We start from the raw sequence: 19,396 nt of genomic DNA, 5'->3' as shown, positions 1-19,396 counted from the left end.
CCATCCTCGAACCCTCCAACCCTCGAACCCTGGTACCCTCAAATCCTGAAACTCTTGAACCCTCGAAACCAGAGACCCTTAACCCTTGAACCCACAAACTGTCGAACCCTTTAACCCTCTGACCCTCTGACCCTCTAGCCCTTGAACCCTCTAACCCTCTGACCCTTGAACCCTCTAACCCTCTGACCTTCGAACCCTTGAACCCTCGAACCCTCACCACTTCTATGGCAGCTCTCTGTTCCACTGCCGAAGTGCAGAAAGCCCTGGTGTGAACCAGCCTCTTGCAGCCCCACGACTAACCCAAATGCTCAAACACAGCACAACCCGCCTCCCTCCTTAAAATGTCAACTACTTTGTAGGCCACAACTTTTTACATATCAGGATATATATATTCATTATTTGTATTTAATTTGGTGTAATACTTTGGCGGGGCGTAACCAGGAACGTGACAACATGGCAGGACATAACGAGGAAGGAAAAGGCCGCTCTAACTGAAAGCCAAGCGGGAAGTAGGGGGCGTGGCCCCCCCAGGTGCCTGCATGAGCGATGTAGTCACAGATGGAGCTTGCGCGCGCACTGCTGAGCCCATGCCCTCTGACACGCAGCTGGCGCCGCTGCCCGAGTGAGTCGCCTGCTGTGCGTGTTCAGTGTCGCACTCGTCGCCGTGAAGCGGGCGCAGGCGGGCCTGCTGGAGCGCGCTGAAGGGAAACGAGCAACACCAGAACCTGGAGAGCCCGAGTCCGGCGGGGTCTACGGGTCTCCCTTCCATCAGGAGAACAAAACCTGGGTTCAGGGCGAAATGAAATGAACCGGTTTACTCAAGTCGGGAACGGCCAGTCCTTAAGAGCTACGGGGCCCTGAGATTTCCATGTCCAGCGAATTCCAAACGAAATGAAAACGAAGTAACCTGCTCACGTTGTGTTCAAGACAGAGCTGTTCTCGGTGTTTCACAGTGATTTCGAATGAAGGTGACTGTGTTAGACCTGCGAGGCTGTGGCTGACCGCTGTGCCTCGGGGGTCTGGCAGTGAAGAGGTGACGGGCTGCAGCTGGGCCCTCTGCTCCCCGGCGGGGTCTTCAGACGGCCCCTTCACGTCCCCCCCGGTGCCGAACTGAGCCACACCGACGCCAGAGCACAGACCTGTAAAACGACATCGGGGTCTTTTCCGCTGCCAGGACTGCAGGGGTTACACAGCAAAGCCGGGGCGTTTGGAGGGCGTTTGTATCGCATTATCGGTAAGATTGGAACCTACCCCCCCCCAGTCCTCACCCCCAGTTTACAGACACCCTCTCTTTCCATAAAGCATTCTCGCCCAGGGCAGAACATGGCAGGTTCGCACCCCTGGGCGGGGTTGCTGCGGTAGAAGGGATCTCGGGACTGTCCAGGAACGCTCATAACCCCTCCTTTCACCAATCGCCCGTTGTAGCTGCAGCTGCGTTGGCCAATCTGCCCCCTCGAAGCTTGTTTTCATTTTGATAATTAAAGAACGACTCCGGACAAAATATCCCGCTCTGTGATTCACCCCCCTGAGATGGGAAACAGCTGTTTTTCATGTAGGGAGCCATAAACGGAGCTCCTCTGTTGAATGCTGGGAATTTTGTCAGACCAGAATTGTGTATAATGATGGGAAAGGCAGCAGAAATCAGGGAGGCACGGCAGCGCGGTGGCTAGCCCAGTTCTGGACTGGGAGTGCTGTGTGTGTGGAGTTTGCATGCTCTCCCTGTGTTTGAGCGGGTTTCCCCCAGTCGGCTTCTGGGAAGCTTGGCCCTGGTGTGAGTGTGTGCGTGTCTGTGTCTGCCTGTGCCCTTTGGTGGACTGGCGTCCTGTCCAGGGCCTGTCCTGCCTTGAGCCCACTGCCTGCTGGGATAGGCTCCGGCACCCCTGTGGCCCTGTACTGGATGAAGCGGCTAGAAAATCGATTTGATTCCTTCACAGATTCTGGCAGCTTCCCTTAATATGCTTGAGGGAAAATTAAAAATATCTACAGCCCAAACAGGGGTGCCAATCCACAGCTAGTTAAAGTAACATTTTCATTCAAAACCTGTCCCTGTAAACCAAGATAAACAGACAGAATATGGAAAAAAGAAAATCATTCTGAAACAGGAAAACAAGTACAGGTACACGCTGTCAGAGGTGACCCATTACCTTACTGTCCCTGGCTGGGATATAGCACAGGGTGTAACCTTCCACACGTTATCAGAGCCCCGGGCCAGTGTAAATAAACAGCTGGAGCCCTGTGGCTCACATGCTCAGCGAGCTCTCTGAGGGGTACCCTGGACCCCGGGGTCTCTGTCTGCTGGGGGGGGGGCTTCTCTGATCCTTTGATTACTGAACTCTGTCATTCAGATACCCAAATGTTTAGTCAAGAGGTGCCAACAAGGCCATAACATTTCAGCCGTCAGGATACCTCGCAGAGGCCGTGAGGCGTTTCCGCCCTCTGGCTCAGAGGAGTCTGTCAGCCTCTGATTTGGGAAGAAAAACTACCTTTCGCGCTGTAGCCGGACCGGGGGGCTCAACCCTGCGTTTCCTGAGCAGCTTTGAGGGCAGCAGCCGCCGCTTGTCTGATGTCAGACTGTGCAGGGAGAGGGCCCTCCATCAGGCTGCATTCACCTACAGGGATCACTGCAAGAAAATACAGCGTTTACACTGAGACTAATTAATTAATAATAATTCCTCAGTTTCCCTTCGGGATCAATAAAGTCTTATCTATCTATAATAATAATAATTGCTTACACTGATATAGCACTTTTCTGGACGCTCCACTCAAAGCGCTTTACAGGTCATGGGGATCCCCTCCACCACCACCTGTGTGCAGCCCCACCTGGCTGATGAGGAGTTAATGCGTCCCAGGCAGTTAAGGCTTGTCTGCATCACGAATATATTTGCACAGGGAGAAAGATGACGGATTGGATTTTCTGCTTCATCAGTGCAATTTGTTTAAAAGCCCGGGAGCTTGTAAAAAAAGGGAAAGGTCTGTGCCGAGATCCCATTCCGAGTTGCTCCGCTTAAAAGATTGCGTTTTACTAGCTCGACAGCGGCTGTGAACAGCGGGCTACCGCTCCATGACTTTGGCACAGGGTTTGGCCCTGAGTTCACTTACTGCCGCCTGTACAAGCCCAAGGAAGTGCGCGACCCCTGTGTCAGCGGCTCTCCATGGAGGGAGCGTGCGTCTGCGAAAGTGAATTCACATCCTCTGGCTATGACCGGGGCTGCACTTACTGTGAAACAGCAGACACGGAGTGAAACCACCTTTGCCCTGTCCTTCAAAGTGCACGGAGATAACAGCCGCCCTCCAGCAGAGGGCGCTGGGGAGGACTGTAAGTCACTTTGTGAAGCCTGAGTCCCGCTAGCCCGCAGGTTTGGCCGGCTGGTGGTCTGACCGTAACTGCAGGGAAGAGCGTCTGAGGCATGATAACTGTAACCAAGGCAAACCTCCTCGGCGATAAGAGTAGAGACATTTGTTCCTATCAAGGAAAGTGCAGCGGCTAATTTCATAAAACTCACCGGGGGAGCAGAGCAACCTCCATACCGCCCGAGGCTTGTAATTAAAGTATCCGAAACACAGATTTCAGTGGTGGGGTGTAGAACTGCGCTGCTTTCCGAACTAAAACGAGCACAGTGAGGTACCCGGAGATTTCTCTGTGCGAATGCCCACTTTAATCATTCCTGGATGAAAACCATGAGCCGCAATTTGGAACTATAGTCAAAACAACATCAAATTACACTTGCCGGTACGAAGGCTTCAGACACACAGCTGAGATTGCAGTTTACTGCTTCTCCAGCCATCGCGGAAGGGGCTCTAGGGATATAAGTCGGTACATTACATACTGTAATGTATTGGGGGGGAAAAAATACCTCTGGAGCAAAAAAACGGATGTCTGATGTGATCAAATTGTTTTATTCCAGAAAGCTGCAAACGCATTCCAAGCGGATTCTCAACAGAGGGGACAGTCACGGTATCCCGAGTGGAACTGCTCACACGTTTCCAAAAGTTGTGTACAGAAGGAAGGCTTCGTTTTGTAAACAGAAAGAGAAGAAAAGGTTTGTTACCCTGAAAACTGAGGTGTAACGGAGTGTCTCCAGCAGTGTTATTCACTGTTCTGTAGGGTGTAAAAGATATTGTTACACCACACAGTCTTCTGGGTTTTGAAGAGCATCCTAACTCCTTTAACTACTGAATTAGCTCATTTTAAGACAGTGAACACATCTTTCTTCATAAATTCTTTTCTCCAGAGATATCTGAAAATTTGAAAAGCTATTACGATCATGTCTCATATATACAAACGCATATATATATATATGCAGGCTCTGAAATTACCTTTCAAAGTCAGCAGTGCTTTATATAAAGCAGGCCCTGCATTTTAAAGTCTAAATCATGTTTTGGTAATGCCTCTGTCAAGGCTGAGGATAAACTTGTGGGCCAGCGGCTCTGCAATCTTTGTCCTCACTCCCAGAAGCCACAGGCCTCTCAGGCCCAAGCAGACTCTCTGTCACCATTGTGATTGGTAGACTAAACAGCTGAAAATATTCACCAGATCCCAAGCTAACACGTTTAACCATTAAAACATTAAGACATTTAAAGGAAGCAAACTTCAGCAACCTTCGCACTGTCTGAGCTGACATACCCCCAAATACTCTGAAACTTTGCAAACAAAGCCATTTCAGAAGTTCAAAAAAAAACAACAAAACAACAACTAATGTTGGAGCAGGGCACAAGTTAAGAAAGTGCTCTTGGAGGCAGCGTGTGAACTAATCCAGGAGCTACAGCAGTTTGTTTTACAGCTCTGTTGAATCTTTGCTATGACAAAGGCTGTAGTGGAAATTAAGCTGATGCTTGCTCTAATGATTCCAGCCTAGCTATTGTTTACAAGGTTCTTGAGCTCAAATAACTTAATAGCTCTCATCAAGTAAGAAGATGATAAAGAATAAACAACTGTGGGATTCAGAAACTTTTTTTCTTTTTCAATTTTCTCTTATCTCCATTGTCTCCTGGAGGAGTATGAATCCCTAATAGCCTTTGAGGGGGCAGAGCCTGCATTCCAGCACTTTGCATGAAACATCTGCATAAATCACAGGGACAGCTCACCCGTGATTTCAGGGATAAATAAAAACAAGACAGAGCAGGGAGCGGACGGCTTGAACAAGGACAATCTAAAAAAGGAAGAGGGCTTGCCTGACTTCAGTCTCAGAAAGGAGAAAGCCTCCAGTCTGGAGCTGCATGCTTGTTGCAGACCGCTGTTGAAATGTGCACATCCCCCATCCCAAATCCAGAACAACTGCCTGTTTTTCCCACAGCATTACCGCACCAAGGGGACAGACAGCAGCGTCAGCATCAGGCCCTACCCTGATGCACCCAGTCTAGTGACTAGACAAGGATGTTTGTACGTGCTCCACTTTGTGTTCGGTGTGGTGTCAGGCACATACTAGACTAAATGTCATAGGCAATCTATATCATTTTAATATATATTGAGAATCTTTATAAAGCAACACATGCTATTGGTACCAGCACTCATTTGCTGTGTTTTTGATGCCACTCTGTATAGAAAATGAAAACATTTGACCAGATTCGTCTGCCTTGTTTTTCTCCTTTTTTAACCGCCATTCCTGATGCCCTGCTGGTCTACACTGGGAATCACCATAGTGGTTTGAAAGAGACCCCCGTGACTAATAAAATCTGTCCCTACATCTCAGCTTTAAAAAAACCAACTTCATAGCAAAACAGAACTGCCAGTCACAGAAATGATTTATGATGTGTTCAAAGAGCTTTTTCTCCTGAAGGACCTGAGCCCAGGAGCGAGGATAATGACTTCAGCGGTGGATAGATACGCGTGGTTCAGCCGGTTTGCAACAGGAACAAGTAAAGGTTTATTCCTGCTGGAAGGAGAAGAAAACAAACACAACGTTTCGGCTGCGGAGCCTTCTTGTGTTTCCTTTCTTCTCTTTTCAGCAGGAATAAACCTGTACTTGTTCCTTTGCGGCCTGTCCATGCCGATGCAGCTCCCTGTTTCAGTTTACCGCAGGTCTGGGCTCCGTGTGGAAAAGAGGAAGGGGTTATTTCACCTTGAAAACTCCCAACAATTCAACAGCCTGGGAGCCTCATCCCGTCAGCAGGTCAACCTCTGCTTGTTCCTTCACATCTCCTCGGTGTCAGCAGGGTCCTTACTGGCTAGATTGGCTGAGCAGGCTGGAGATGCCTCCTCTAGTTTATAATATTTCTTTCTTATTTGGTGAAGTTACTGTAAACATTTAACATTAAAATCAGCCCCCTATGTTCTGTGCAAAGAGACTGCATCAGACCCTGGGGGAGTAGCTTCGAAGCCTCTTTACTAACTGCTACGATCAAATAATTGTGTTTTTCCACTCGATGTTGCGGGTGAAGGAATGTAAATTCCACGGCTCAGTGAAGAGGTGCGCGATTTCTAATCAGACCTGCTGGCTCTGCCTCAGAGACGGGGCCTCCAACTGAACACAGGTCTGCCAGAGGAGATCGGTGGACGTGTCCTCCCTCAGGCGCTGTCCATCCCAGTCCCTGCACACCTTTACACTGGCCGGAAAAACAAAACCAAGGCACTTCCACCCCAAGACGGGCCTCTTTAACACGCTGCAACGATTTGCAACTTTATCTTGTTGTACCCTAATTTCTAAAAAAAAACGATCGGGGGGGGGGGAACGATCCCTTTACTTCTGGTGGTAAATATTTTCTGAACGCTGCCTCAAAGGGTTTTTTTTTTCCCCTCTCCTTCACGCGAAGACACATCTGCTTTTCATCCCGCCTCTCGGGCCCGGTCTCCACACATACTTGATGTATCTGACGATAACAGGGATCGCGGCTCACACGTCAGCGCCGCGACGCGCGTCTCTGCGACCCTACGAGATATCAGCTGCCGCCTCGCCCGGGAGATTCCTGACACCCCAGAACACACCCTTCCCTCTATGGTGGGGCACGCCAGGGCAAAACTGACAGGGGTCTGTGCGGCACGGCACGGCGCCGAAAGCCCGCTCTAACTGGGAATGAACCGGAATGCGCATCGGTGCATTGAAAATTAGGAATTGCTGCAGTGTTAAATTTAATGAGGAAAGGAAAAAATAGAAATATCATATAAAGAAAAAAAATAGCTTCCCTGAGAGGGGGAATAGGTTTTGATTCTTCGTTGTTTCTGCATAGAATCCCTTTATTTAAAGAATGAAGTGTTTCATAATGTCAGCCGTCTACGTGGGGTCTGCCGAAGGGACGGGCCCAGGCGACAATGCGATGTCCCACCGAAAGCGGACCTCTGAGCAGGAGGGCTGAACGTCAGGATTAGGGAAGAGGCACAGTTTAGCTTTGCCTGGTCACACCTCCGTTAGGTTTCACAGTGTGGCTCTGTCGAGCGGAAAAGACCAGTGTCTGGAATTCAGTGTCGCATGTCTGCGGTGTACAGAATGTCAGGACAATTCTGTACTCCTGAAATGCGCACACTAAAGCATCTGTACGTTTAAGAGTTCAAGACTGAATGTTTAAACATGTTATTAGGTTAATCTCGGAGTTTACTGCATAGAACCAGTTTACAGATCTTGACAAACCAATATTCTTTTCTGAAATGTTTAACCCTTCAAGAACGCTAAACTCAAAATAGAATTTATTAAAATTCCCTACAGTAAACATTTTTTCTCTGATACCTGATTTTTGTTTTACTTAAATATTTTGCATAAGAATGCATAAACAGTCTCAGTAAGGTAGGGGACCATCTGGCCTTCCCAGTTTGGAAGCTAACCTGAGGATCTCATCCTGCTTTTTATTGAGAAAGCCAGGGTATCGGCTTCAACAACACGTCAGTGTAGCATTTCCCAGTAACGGAAACTGTCTCGCAAGACCTGGTCTGTGTGTGAAGCAGAAAGACAAGCTGGAGTTAGATCATTATTCACTTCCCAATCTGAAAACTTCATGCATTTTCTAACAGGCTCACCGTGGTCCACGGTAATATTTATATGAGGTGCAATGAGCACTTCGAAATAGCTTCTGCCTAGGCTAAATACCTAAAGCTGTGGGAGAGAATTGCGATTCAGAGCTCAGGTGTGACCAGTGAGAGGTGGGCTAATGTCAGGTAGCAGCAGGAGGAGCGCACTCCAGAAAAACCAGGAAATCCCGCTTTTAGATTCTTCTGCTATCACTCATCACAGCTGTTCTTCCACTTCAGGGATGATTATAGATCACAGCTCGAGAGCAGAGCTGGCCCTAAAAAGGGACGTTGAAGTTCACTCTGCCACAATAAAAGCCAGAGGAGCACACAAGCCCCCACGGACGAAAACAGGCCATCTGGCCCATCAGCGGGACAGCTGGACCCGTCTCTGCTCGGCTGCAGTCCTGCTGCCTTGTTTCTTCAAGTTAAAGGTCCAGGAATGTATTACAATCACAGTGGCCAGCACACGTCACGAAGTCCTCCGCTGTCGGACCGCGAGTCCTCGTCACACTGTGAGTGAGCAGGCTCATTCCCTCCCGCCTCTCCACAAGCGCCTGCTGCACCCCCTTGCGGCTCGAGGCTGGGGCATCAGTGATGGAGGAAGCTCCCGGGTCCTTCCTGGAACCCGAGTCCCCTGAAACACAGCTTCTCACCGCTTGGAGAGGAAGAGTGCCCCCTCTCCTGCCGGCTGTCCTGAGACCAAGCCTCCGGTCTCAGAGGCACGCCTTCACACTGGTTCCCATGCAAACCCACTCTTCCCAGCTCCACTCATGGGAACATCTGCTGGAGCGCACAGACACAGGGGGTCCGGGGGTCCGGGGGTCCGCTGGGCAGCAGCTGGCCAGAGCAGCTACAGAGAGGGTGGAGAGGGACCTCAGTGTAACCGGGCTCTGGAGACGTCCAGCGGACCGACAGCTCACTCACAGATACCTTGGAGAAGCACTTGGACCTGGGTTTGTTATATTAACCCCAATTAAGATATCGAGGCGGTTACGGAATTGAACACGTAGATTGCAGTGGTTCTTAAATCACTGTCCCGGGGGCGAAGACAGCCCATGACAAGCAATATGGAGCGTCTTCTCCTGCCACCAGTGGACGAAGCGGCTGGCAGAGGGCTCGCCGTTCATCGCCGGTCCCCTTCTATTTATTTTCCTGAGAAAGGGAGTTTGTTTTGAGGCTCTGCCGAAGCAGAGAGGGAAGGGGGAGACATCAGGGGGGTTCCTGTGACAGCAGGGCTATCTCTAGCGCCCAGGAAGCTTCTGGGCCGCAGTGGAGCCAGAGTTCTGCTCATCCATCATCCTTATCAGGGGTGTGTGGCAGCACTGGGGTCCCTGCCTCTCGGCCAGCTCCAGCACCAGGGCCGGAGCCCCGCACTGCAGCAGACAGCACCAGGGTATCAGACAGATAAGCCATAATCCAAATAAAAACACAAAGACCCTCATCTGAAACATCAAAGCCGAACCCCACTGTATTTTCATTAAAGAAATCGGCCGAACTGTCAAAAAAGATGAAAGCTAATGATTCCCTGAAACGTTTCTCTAAAATCCTAGTTTGTTTAGCAAGGTTTCAAGGATAGAGGGGGCATAGCAAAAATCTAGAATTCCTCTTCTGCATTTGTTGCTAATAGTAAGAAAGTTACCTAGAACTCTCCCTCACAGCTGCTTCATCAAAAGCTGTTTTGTGATCTTGACCTTTAATTATTAAAAAAAAAAAACTAACGCCGGTGCACTGACAGAGACTCTTGAGGAGCTGCAGAGACGGCGGTGGAGAGGGACCGCAGAGGAAGACGGAGCAGAGCTAACATCACTGCACAGGGCAGAGCAGGGCGGAGGACAGATCCACGCAAAACACAAAGCACTTCGTCCTTTGAGCCAAACTAATTGGCCTGGCAAACTATAAACCAACTTATTCTCCAGGTCACCCGAGCTTTTCCGGGGCGCCACAGAAGGATCGATTGTCATATCTGAAAGTCTACACAGACTAACAGAGAAAAGAAAGCTAAAAAAAAACAAGTGAACATTGCTTACGATTCTGTCGTGCAGCTTGTTACCTGTATAACAGTATTACAGCGAGACTCGACCGGCGCAGGACCGTGATAAAAATGAATATTAAAGCTGCTTTAAGCCGCGGACTTCAGAAAAAGGTCCTATGAGTCATGTGCGCCTCTTTTGAAAGGTTATTATAATATTATTACAAAATATTCCACAAAGAAGACTGGCAAGAATGGAAAGGCAATGTCATTACTGTACGGGCGAAGATCAGATTTTGATAACATTAAAGGAAAGCTTCCTTTCTGTGGCTCCTGTCTGCCTTTCGCCTTTCTAATTTATCTTGGCATAAACCAGACAGAGATCACTTTGATGTCGAAGTAACAGGATGAGAACAAACAATTTTCTAATGCGGTGTTAGCCAGTAACCTCACAGGCTAGCATCTCCTTTATTGGAGTCGAAAGTCATGCTGTTCCTCAAATTAAACACTGACCAGCTGTTATTCTCACCGAAGAACGACAAAATAAATAAAATAAAAAACCCGTTTAATCCAGAGAACAGTTTGGTGTAGATTTCATTCGAGTAACTGGTCCTGTTCACGAAAGGTGCAGAAGATGCCGCTCAGAGCAAGGAAACGTTTCGGAAAACTTTGCACCACAGCATGAGCTTCTCTCAATATGCTGAAAGGAAAAGAAAAATTAAAACTTTTTTCTCCCGTTTCATATTTTTTTTTTGATGTTGCAAAAAAGGGGATTTGGTTTTGCGGTTAGATCTACAAGCTTCAGTGTCACCCCGGAGGAAGTCGAAACTGTTGTCTTTTCTGCTCTCTGGCTGGGCTGAACGGCCTTCTGGTGTTTCTGACCGTTCTTAGTTTTACATTTAATGTTTTTAATTTGGTTTTAATTGGAAGAGAGTGGTCACTAAAATACGATGAAACAATGCAGTAACAGTGCGCCGTATATTATTAGCCCATGGCTTCTTCAGGTTTCTTCTGTTGTGCATATAAAGTCAAATCATCTGATTGAAACAGATTACAGTCTGATGTTATGGAGTTTTTTTAATAACATCACACTGCTTAAGGTCGGCGTCTCCGGCGTTACAGAAAAGACTGAACACAGGACAGGCAGAGGAAGGAAAGGAAATGCTGGAAAAATAACACTCGCTTACGGGAATATTTATTTAAAAACACATTTGCAAGAAACTTATTTAACACAATTCTAAAACAATGTTCAACTGTACAGTATATTTCAGTACATCCGGGGAACACACGTTTGCGCAGGCTAACTTGCCTAGCTAACGAATAAACCATACGAGCGAGTTTAGCGAACGAAAAATCTCATTTAACAAAACAAAAACAAAACAAAACACTATTGTATGGCGCACTCGAGTAATATTAAGGTGGTATAAGTAAGACACATTTATAAGAGTGTTTCCAAAACGAAACCCCAGATGATTAGTGGAATGCTTCGGGGACAATTATATATTTTGCTTCTAAGGTTCCGTTCGGTCCTCAGAGTAATTTGGAAACATAATTAAAAGCGCATGTTAAGACCTGTTATATAACGGCCTTAGTGCTTCTGTCTACACATAGGGAAGGATTCGTACACTGGTTTACAGACAGCGTTTAGATATGTGCTACGCCAGGGCTTAAAAAGGGATTAAAAAAATAGTAGCTAACTTCCAGAATACAAAGATTTCGTATTTCCCGAAAAGCATGTTTCATGTTTTTTTTTTGTTTTCTTTCCTGATATTTGCGAATTGTATTTCTGTTTTCCCAAAGAAATAGAAAATATAAAAATTAAACGACTGCGGAGTCTGAGAAAATACAATCACCCCTGATCGTTTTAATTAGGATTTATAGTACCCCAGCGTGGCGGTGTTTGTATTCGTTGATCGAAATTTCAGACTGACTGGTGTACTGTAATACAATTAAAAGCATTAATTAACGGTACTATTTTGATCCATTGTGATACGTTAAGGGTAAAATGGACTTCTGTGGATTATAAAAACTGGGTCTTCACACAAAGAGGTGACCTGAGAAACCCCTTGAATTAATGACGTCTGGTTACCAGAAAGGTATTGAACAAGAGAGGAGGCGGACACAGCAGCCACTGCGATTCCCTTTGTAAATCGATCCATCTTTTAGTCGATTAATTCAGTATTAAGTGAATGTTTTTTTTACATTAATGTTTTAAGGCGTTAATTCTACTAGCCAACTAGCTTTAAGTGGAGACAAATAAAAAGAAAACGGACAGAATTATGTCCGTTTAGCGCTGGGGCTTCATGGGACTTTATTTATTCGTTTTACCTTACCGCTTTAAATGAGGATAATATGCTTCCCTCTAAAATAAAGGGAAATATTTTCAGAGAAAAATAGTCATATTGCATATTCAAAATTATTTAGATACTAGCTGGCTTTCAATTCGATTCTATCGTTCAATCCAGGGATGAAAAGTGGATAGGAGTTACAAACTACCTCTTGCCTTGCATGTTGCGGAACTTTTCACCTCCTTTAATTCTTTTATACTACAGCTAATCCAACAATCGGAAAGTAAAAAAGCAGTAATAGACTCAATGAGATCAATATTAGATAATCAAGCAACTTGTCACCTTGCCTGCAGAGTCCGAACTCCCCCATTTTATTTTCGGATCTTATCGTTATTTTGGGTCACGTCATGCCTCGGCGGTCCACAAACAAAGATGGATTTGTATTTTGCAGCTCGTTCCTGGCACATGTGAAAGACCCGACAAGAGCAGCGACAGGAGAGAGAGAGAGAAAAGACCAATTCATGAATCATGACATGAAATCGCGAGTAAGAAGTGACGTTAAACGATGTTTAACATCGGTAAACTAAAATATAAAGCGATGCTGGAGCGGGTCGCTGTGGAACAATAGCGGGTTAAAAAGGCACCAGATGTGGAGAGGTGCGCGTGAACTGAGAGACAGATTTATGGCTTTTTCTTTAATGAGGTAACATCCTTTTCACTCGTATAGTTTTAAGCATATTTTTCTACCACATGTGAAGAAACGGGAAACAGTAGTTTAGGAGGGGGAAAAAAACGCTTTAAACTGCAATAATGCATTTATTGTTTCTGAAAGCGTAGTCTGCTTTTTTACAGCACACTGGCGGAGGGAATTCGGGATTTGTCGATTGAAAAGGATGACAGCTGAATCAATGTCATGCACTTCTGCAGGTCTCTTGCGGAAGGTGGTACTGAATTACGAAGTTATTTCCAGGGTGCATTGCGGTCACTTTATCAAGATGCAGGCTATTTTTATTTTACTTTAATAGACATAAATGTCTGCAATCTAGCAGGAGACTTCCAAGCGTGCACGTTATTTGGTTGCTTGAAAACAGCGAGAGCAAATGGCGTTTACTAACAGACATCAGACCTTTTAATGAACTGAAGTGTTTTGTTCTGCTGCGGAAACCATAAGTGTGGGGGTAACTGTGCGGGTCAAAGCTCTTGTCGTAGTCCCCAGAGACAAGAAACGTTCGGAACATACCGGATCTCCCCCTTTTCAAACGACAAATCCCGGAACGGAAAGGCCGGAGTCTCGGTGCTCGTGTGCAGAATGAGAGCCACGGGACCTGAATGTGGAGACGGTGATGACTAGAACTTAAAATTAAATTTCCCTAAACGTGGTGTAATGTTGCGGTCTGGGTCAGGCCGCAATGTTATTATCTCCATTTGTCGTTCATTAATTCAGCACCAAGCAGGCCGATGACAGGATTTCCACCTTTTCCCAGCTGTCTCAACCTGCCGGCTGATTTACTGGAGATCGCTGCCTTGGTATGTAAACTATCTTCCCGCAGGAATGTATAAGCAAGCCGTAAAACAGGACTCCGGCCCGGTCCCGCTAGGCCAAGCGCGCCGCTTAACAATGCCTGCATGTCCTTCTTAGTGAATGAACTGCAGTTCCCTTTGGTTTACAGATTGCAAAATGACAGACCATAGATTTGAAGAGGCATGTTTAAAGTTTTAAAAACCCTTATTTATGTTATTGAAGGATGGAAGATTTTGAGAGAACTTACAGTCTTCTCTCCAAATAAACGAAACATTATATATGACTTTTAAGAGGCAATTACTTGAAGCCGTAAGAATTCTGTAGTGGGGCTTTTCTATGTAAGGCGTGCATGTTATGTCACTTGTGAGAAGAATACCGAGCATAACCAGACGCAGTGATGCTGAGATAATGGATATCACACTTGCAGTGTGTGTTGTTTGCAGAGGAACAGGTATGGGCTCATTCCACTCTGAAAACTGGAAATGAGAAACTCAGCCTCTTGACTACTGTGCCTCCTTCAGGCGTGAGCCTCCTTCAGAAGGCTGAACCCAACAGCCAAAACATTGTGTTTCTAATTTCTGCTTTTCAGCATAGAACGGCCCTTTACTTGTTACTGTAGAAAGAGTGTGGAGGGTCTTGTTTAAATGCCTGCTCTCCAGGAAGACAGAGCCAGACCTTTTCCTGCTACATTGCCTGCCTTGAACATCGGTCCTTTTGCTGCAGTGAGCTTTAATTGCTTCTGTACTTACAAATCATGCACCAATTACAGTCTCAGCTTAATGCTGGCATCCCATTAAAATTAGGCCTGTGCTTTCATTGTACTCCATGAATGTGAACACAAATGGTAAAGAACCAACTGGCTTTTTGAAAATGGTCACAAATAAGCAATGGTTTCTTTGATCAGAAATACAAGTACTGTATCAGACAGCACAGATGATTTTCTCATCCAGGCCAGTACACCACCTTGTGGAGGAAAAGACTTCGGCCGCAGTTTATAATCTGTATGCAAGACCCAAAGTAGACACTCATTGTACTGACATACTGCACTTTCGAACCTTTTTTTTGCTCCAGTATAGTATTTTCTCCATTTATTTAAACCTCGAATAAATCCTGGTTAAAATTCCAGACCATTTATATCAGTGATCAGTTATAGATGACTTCATTTCTTTTTGGACATTATGAAAAGGCTCAAACCCTCCTCTTTTTTTGGAAAGTTTGCTCTTAATCAAGCTCACCTGTTTGTTGTGTTTAGAAAATTGAAAGCATACTCAGATGCTACAAAGCATTAATAATATACTACTACTACTAATAAATCAATTTTTCCCTTCCACAGATGTCATCAGATCCCTTCCAAAATACAGGACACACTTCCATGCCTTGAACTCAGACTACAGTGAGGACAAGGCAGTAATAACACCTACCCCTTAATCAGTTCCATCCTCCGCTGGGGTGAGATGGGAGAGCTTGCACAAACGCTCAGTGAGCTCAGTGGGAAAAGTGGAGACGATGGGAACAGCTTCAGGAACTCCACAGCCCCACTCCGGGGGCAGGCTGGATACTTCATATCTCCACACAGCCTGTGGTTTCTATGAGTCCCACAGAGAGCTAAGAGATGTAGTTTGATTGGATTAGAGCATGGAGGTATGTAAGGGATATAAATTCAAACGTTTGGTTTGTTATCACTCAGGGAGTTTTCCCAGGAGAGCACAAGCCCTCTATCCGCAGGTACGTAGCTGCTGTTCTCCTGTGTGATCATGCGCTCGCTGCCTAATGCATCACAAAGGTCATGTGTCAGCAGAGCTGCCATAAAAAATCTGCGAGGAAAAGGGAAGGAGGAAAAAAGGCCCCGGCGCCCGCGTCTGCTTTTTCTCAGGGCCCGGCCTCGCAGAGCCGTCCAGACAGCGGCCGAGAGCCGGCAGAATTCCCCCTCGCCCCCCGGGCGGTGCTGGGCGGGTCGGCAGCTCTCCTGGTCCCCTGGGCGCCGGCGCCGGCGCGGACCTGCTGGGGTAGCACCAAGCATGAGGGGCACACGGCGCTGCCCGAGGAAAGCTGGGACCGAAACAAAATCGGTCCTCTGCTTCTGCAGGAAAAGATGTTAGCGCACACATTTTTACGACGTGTTTTTTTTAAACAGAACACACGTCTCCCGGAATGATTTAGGACTGATCTGTCAAGAGTACACTGGTCTGACTTTACAATACATCGATTAGCCAGCATAGAACTGTGTGACTCTCAGGTCTTCCCACAAACTCTTTCTCAAGCGACTGATTTTAATTTAATTAATAGGAATTCCACAATTTTAATGTTACTTGGTCAAAGGATCAGTCAATAAAAAGTCGAAGACTTATTTAGATGGTGTCAAAAAGAAAAACCCTGAAAAAAATCAACAGTTCATAACATTATATTAAAGATTTGGTACAATGTTCCTGATAGCCAATATTGGAACCTATGTTGTGATTTACCCAAATCAAGAAACCCCAAGAAAGACAGAATGTTAGCAGACATTAGATGTTGGATTAAGGTTATGATAAATCTTTAAAAAAAAGAAGAGTGAAAAGAAACGGCAAAGAATAATCATACGATTAGTATAAAAAAACAAATCTTATTCTACCCAAAGAAAAATGTTTTTAAAAGGAAAAGGCCAGAGTTATTTTTGCTAACGATACAAAAACAAGAGAGGCCCGGTATGAGAGACGGCCTTTCAGTCCACTGTTCTTTCCTGGATTCTAACGTTTTTTAAATCTGGTTTGGTTCTGAATGTTCCTAAAATACCAATGTCCACAATACACTTTCCCCAGACTCGCCCAGAGCTCCCTGTGGAAAAAGGTATGGAAAATAATTTTGCAGATTTTAGAGTCATACGATACAGTCCGTTCCGTGGGCCTGAAGCTTTACTTGCAAAACTTTAAAGGAGAACTTCTGACAGCAGAGCTTCTGTACTTTTCATAAAGAGTTTTAAATCTCTTCTTAGACTCTCTACAGTGTAAAAATAAGAGAGTTATTCCACACATTTTAAGGGGTTTGTTCCTCTTTACTTGAACAACAGTTGAGACCATTAGAGTAGTATCCTCTTACTTTAGATGGAACAAGTACTTTTCCATTCAGGCAAGACTTTAAATGCCTCACAGACCAGACAGTAATTCTTTAATTCTACTGAAAACAAGAAAGTGTATTTATATTATCTCACACCTGTTCTTTGTAACTTTGTCTTGTGTATAAATGTCATCTTTAAAATTGCCACTAAAAACATGGAATTTAATTGGACTTTTTCCTTTTTATTTTTGTAGGTTAATACAATGGTGTGGTGTTCAAGCACTGCTGCCTCACAGCTCTTGGGTCCCGGATTCAACAGACTGGTGACCCTTCTGTGTGGAGTCTGCATGCTCTGTGTGCTCACAAGGATGTTCTCCTGCTGCTTGCTTTCTCTCCTGCTTCCCCCAGAGCTGCTGGCTGGGTTGATTGTGACCAGAGGTGGACTGGAGGGAAACCCAGGGTGTGGTCCCACCAGGCACCCTGAGTGTCTGGAGGCAGCTCTGGGGTGCTGAAACAATTTTCAACTTTTTTCTGATAATTCAAAGTACCTGGAGTACAACACACTTCCCTGTTGTTTCCCCGAAACATCCAAAGCTCTTGTCTCAGACAACAACAAAACACACATCAGTTATTTTACGTACGACAGCCAACCTCTGCTTGCACATAGCTTTTGTTCAGTGTCCTGTAGAAGAAGATATGAGGAAAAGACAATTCACTCATGCTGGATCTGAAACATTTGTACATTTCATTCACTGTACGTCTGTGATGAAGTTAAAGACCTGCCCCTCGGTACTCCAAGAGGGTCTGTCCTGGTTTCTGATGTATCCTTTGGGTTTTTTCAGACTGACTGTATCTAGATTTACCAGCTGAGCCCAAACACTGCGACTTCGTCCCCGTTCACATAAGAGATACTGTTCCTTGTGCTCCGCAGCACGCAAACCTCCCGCGTGACGGACAAGGTAATGAACTGGACCGTCAGCCCCTGGAGAGACACTGCCACGCTGTGAATGTGGGATACTGTTGTGTGGATTATCCCACTAGTATCAAGTCATTCTGTGGTCAATGTATTTCATCTGATGAATCCTTTTCAATATTTTCATGCATGCTGCTGAAGTAACTGATTAGGGTGATGAAAAGTGGACTCATGAATAAAACCTGGTGTTAAAGATGGCGATTAGAGCTCTACGTCCAAACCTGAACTACAGTACAGCCCCAGAAGGCACTCCTACAGCTTCTTCCCTCCCAGCATAAAAGCAACCCCTGGTTTATGAGTGTAGCTTCATTACGCTATTAGATTAACATCACCTGCATCCAATCTAACTGCTTGTAATGTCCTGTACCAGTAAAGTAGGGGTATTCTCATATCGAAATTCCATTTATTGCTGTTAATGAGCAGGGGATTCCTACGGAGAGGAACAAGCATGGACCTGCTCTCTTTTAACTCTTCCAAGCCCATGTCGCAAACAGCTAAAGAGGAACAAAGCTGCAGATGATAGCAAGTTTTATATTTTTCATATTTATTCCCATGCTTGTGCTTTCCATTTGCACGTGCTTCCCAACTGAGTTGCTTTAATAATTAATATAGCGCTTTTCTGGACACTCCACTCAAAGTGCTGTACAGGTAATGGGGATCCCTTCCACCCCACCAGTGTGCAGCCCCACCTGGATGATGCGCCAGTCCGCTCCCCACACACCAGCTCTCAGTGGGGAGGAGAGCAGAGTGATGAAGCCAGTTCAGAGAGGGGGGTTATTAGGAGGCCATGATGGGTAAAGGCCAGGGTGAGCTTTCAGTAATGTAAAGGTGATAGGCCAGGTGATAGGGTGAGCTTTCAGTAATGTATTCAGCAGTCTTTCAGACTGAAGAGTCGAGCCCTTGTAGAACCGGCAGAAAATCTTCTTTTTAGACATGTGAGTTGTTTCATGTGACTGAGCTCATTTGCAATAAAGAATTGCAAGGAACTACATTTCGAAGTGGTGGTATATCGTGAATGTGTCTGATTCCTGCTCGGGTTTGCAGGCTTTTTATTCTTGCTTCTGGCTACCCTGTACCCCCATAAGGCTGCTGTCCAATTTCGTATGGATCAGAATGTAAGCAACATTGAGGTCCAGCACACAGACCCACAGCCATTGATCTGGAGTGTTTCAGAATATCAAATCAAACCTTTTAGCAAGAGGGAAAAATGATCTGGTATGTTCCAAAAGACCTGAGTAGCCAAATATTGTCAAACAGGGGAATCTTTGACTGAATTGTTGTAGAAAAATTATTTGGCTGCTGTTGGTGGTCTGGCAGTAAGGGCTGGTTAAGAAAAAGATCTGAGCTAAATCCAACCAGAGGTCTTGGCGTATCAAGGTAAGCTTCTGTCCGGTATACACAGCATAAATCAGGGCAAAGGGCGCCAAGGCCTCGCATTGTCACATCACAGCTGTAAACAAAAAGTAGCCTTTGCACGGAAACTGTCTGAAAACAGCCACTTTTTCTGCATTCCTTTGAAACACTTATCTTTATTGGTTAAAGTGAAGCGGCGGTGTTTTAGAAAAGCAAATACCAAGATAAAAACGAAAAACACTAGCAGAAAATATGTTGTTTATTCAATGATTCCTGTGGGATATATTGCGCTACAGACTGAACGTTTTAAGTTTTCAAT

The 19,396-nt window shown here is 45.8% G+C and overlaps 2 long non-coding RNA genes across 2 annotated transcripts; one reads left to right on the top strand and one right to left on the bottom strand.

The window, feature by feature from the left end:
• Nucleotides 1-387: 387 nt before the first annotated feature.
• On the bottom strand, nucleotides 388-2,615 carry LOC138241681 (uncharacterized). The gene is made up of 2 exons (XR_011190937.1): nucleotides 2,484-2,615; nucleotides 388-1,139 (listed from the first exon to the last, which is right to left on the bottom strand). It is a non-coding gene; the product is annotated as an uncharacterized lncRNA (long non-coding RNA).
• A 10,064-nt stretch (nucleotides 2,616-12,679) lies between these two features.
• Nucleotides 12,680-18,710, top strand: LOC138241814 (uncharacterized). Its single transcript, XR_011191080.1, has 4 exons — nucleotides 12,680-12,899; nucleotides 13,641-13,723; nucleotides 15,052-15,359; nucleotides 17,006-18,710. It is a non-coding gene; the product is annotated as an uncharacterized lncRNA (long non-coding RNA).
• The last annotated feature ends 686 nt before the right edge of the window (nucleotides 18,711-19,396 follow it).

This window comes from Lepisosteus oculatus, chromosome 11 (assembly GCF_040954835.1).
Source record: "Lepisosteus oculatus isolate fLepOcu1 chromosome 11, fLepOcu1.hap2, whole genome shotgun sequence".
Lineage (NCBI taxonomy): Eukaryota > Metazoa > Chordata > Actinopteri > Semionotiformes > Lepisosteidae > Lepisosteus > Lepisosteus oculatus.
The sequence above is the reverse complement of the archived record's forward strand: the minus strand, read 5'-3'. Positions and strand labels throughout refer to the sequence as shown.